Below are 2,881 nucleotides of genomic sequence, written 5' to 3'. Positions count from 1 at the left end.
GTGCAGACAGAGGGTCTCAGGGCAGGGGCTCAGCTGTGGGGCTTGGCCTGTCCCAGGATGAGAGCTCGTCCTCTTCCCACTCCCACTCCAGCCCCACATAGAGAGAAAGAAAGGCAAGAGCAAGTAGAGAGACAGAGCATCTCGGATGGTGAGCCATCTAAAGGAGGGTGGAAGAAAGGAAGAGAGGGAGGGAGAAAGGGAAGGGTAAAAAGCGGCCTCTGGGAGTGGGCAGTGGAACTGTGCAGGGTGGAGCCCCAGAGAGAAGCGCAGTGGCAGAAGGAACAGCAAGAGGAAGAAAACGGAGGGACAGTAGCCACGGGACTCAGGCTCGCAGGGTGTTTGGAGAGCAGCCGGGACTCCTGCGCAGCCTTGTCCAGGACTCTCCCACGGCACCTTTGAGAGAGAATGAGAACACCCATGAGCCCCAGGCATAGAGACCAAGGGTGACTCCTGTAGCTTAGCGTTTTCAAGAGGATTCTCTCTCTTTTCTAAGTTCCTTTTTGATCTTTAAATTTAATTTATTTATTATTGGACAGAGACAGAGAGAAACTGAGGGGGAGTGAGACTCCTGCAGCCCTGCTTCATCACTCGTGAAGCTTTCCTCCTGCAGGTGAGGACCGGGGGCTTGAACCCTGGTCCTTGCGCATTGTAATGTGTGCGCTCAACCAGGCGCGACACCACCCAGCCTGAGGGTCTCTTCACAGCTGTCGCCTCTGACCAGCTCTGCCACGTGATGCAGCAGAAACACCCAGAGCTCCGCAGCAGCCTTGTTCCGCCAGGGGAAAGCCCTGCTGCCTGCCTCCTGGAGCCAGGCCACCCTGACATTCCTGGTGACAGAGGCCTGCGGCCTCCGGGGATGGGGCGTCTTTCCACCCTCGCCCACCAGAGGAGGCTGCGGACCACGGAATCCTTTTTCCTCCCTAAGCCATCAGGAAGGGGGTGTGGGCAGAGGACTTGTGGGGCTGTTTTGTTTTCAGACGCATGTGCCCATTGCTAGGGAGTGGCTTCCTCCAGCCTTGGCCCTTGTTATGCCCAGAAGTTCGAGTCCCGATCTCACGCAAAGAAGACCAGAATCACATGCAGTAGCAAGAGCCTTTATTAGCAAGCTTAAGCTTGGGCCTCGGACACCGTTCCAAGCAAGGGGAGAGTCTGCGACCCCGATCATTTCTCATCCCACCTTTTTATAGTTATCACAGGGTGGGTACAGGTGGAAATATTCACGCACAACAAAGAACCGTTGGTTTCAGGGTAATGGCGGTTCTCAATATTCGGAGCTTTTCATTTAACCTCACCCTGCCATTCTAGGGCCGGCTTTGCTGCCAGGCTCTCTGCACACCCCACCAGAGGAAGAAGGTAGGCAGAAGTCCTCGATCTGGGAGTGTTAACAGAGCCACCTCCAACTTCCTGTGCGGTGGGGTAGCGCCATTCCACCTAGGACCCTGCTCTGCACTCTAGGGCCCAGGGCCCAGGACTTGGACCATGTCTGGGGCTCTGCGCCCTCTGCTCTGTCTTGGTGAGTCTGGGGTAGGGTGGGGACAGACATGGTGGCAGGGCAGGTGTGGGTGTTCTGTCAGGAGAGCCGTCCTCCCTGGGGTTTCCTTCTAGGGTGGTGTCTTGGCACAGACAGGTGAGTCTACTTCCTTCTTCCAGAAATGCAGGAGTAATGACAGGGCTCAGGGCTCAGCCTGGGTAGCCTGGAAACTGGGTGGGGAGACCGGCTTCTAGTCTGTTCTGCAGGGTGTCTTTTTTTAAAGTTTTCATTTATAAAATGGAAACACTGACAAGACCATAGGATAAGAGGGGTACAGTTCCACACAGTTCATACCACCATCACTCCATATCCCATCCCCTTCCCTGATAGCTTTCCTATTCTCTTTTTTTTAATTTTTAAAATGATTTATATTTATTCCCTTTTTGTTGCCCTTGTTTTACTGTTATAGTTATTATTGTTGTTATTGATGTCGTCGTTGTTGGACAGGACAGAGAGAAATGGAGAGAGGAGGGGAAGACAGAGATGGGGAGAGAAAGACAGACACCTGCAGACCTGCCTCACCACCTGTGAAGCGACTCCCCTGCAGGTGGGGAGCCAGGGGCTCAAACCAGGATCCTTACGCCGGTCTTTGTGCTTTGTGCCACCAGTACTTAACCTATCGCCTGATTCTCAGCTTTCCTATTCTTTATCCCTCTGGGAGTATGGAACCAGGGACATTGTGGGATGCAGAAGGTGGAAGGTCTGGCTTCTGTAATTGCTTCTCCACTGGACATGGGTGTTGGCAGGTGGATCCATACTCCCAGACTGCCTCTTTCTTTCCCTAGTGGAGCAGGACTCTGGGGACGTGGGGCTCCAGGACACATTGGTGGGGTCATCTGCCCTGGGAAATACAGTTGGCATCATTGTAGCATCTGGAACCTGGTGGTTGAAAAAGAGAAGATAGAAAGCAGAGAAAATCACTGACTAGTCATGAACCTAAAGGCAAGAAGATTATGGATAGAGAGTTGGGGGTCTCCATTTTGGAAAAAGCTAGTATGTCTCTTTTAGGTATATTCTAATGGGCCCATGACCCAGCTAGTTTTTGCCTGAGCCTGCCATACGCTATGCAGGTGATCTAAGCTATTGTCAGGGGGGATGGTGTCACACAGTTAGAAAAAGGACTAGAAAACTGCATCAGGGGAAAAAAGTAGCTCCCAATTATGGGAAAAGCATATAAATATTGTTAGCTGTAAACCCCATCGATCTGATCTGGGGCCCATATTCAGCACAGGAGCCTGTGAGGTCTCTGTATCCCTGGAGGTCTGAGCTCACATTCCATGGTGACTGCTAGGAATATTCTAGGCTGCGCCAATTAAAAAAAATGTAAGAGAGAAAGAAAGAGACAAAGAA

Source organism: Erinaceus europaeus, chromosome 2 (assembly GCF_950295315.1).
Source record: "Erinaceus europaeus chromosome 2, mEriEur2.1, whole genome shotgun sequence".
Classification (NCBI taxonomy): domain Eukaryota; kingdom Metazoa; phylum Chordata; class Mammalia; order Eulipotyphla; family Erinaceidae; genus Erinaceus; species Erinaceus europaeus.
The sequence above is the reverse complement of the archived record's forward strand: the minus strand, read 5'-3'. Positions refer to the sequence as shown.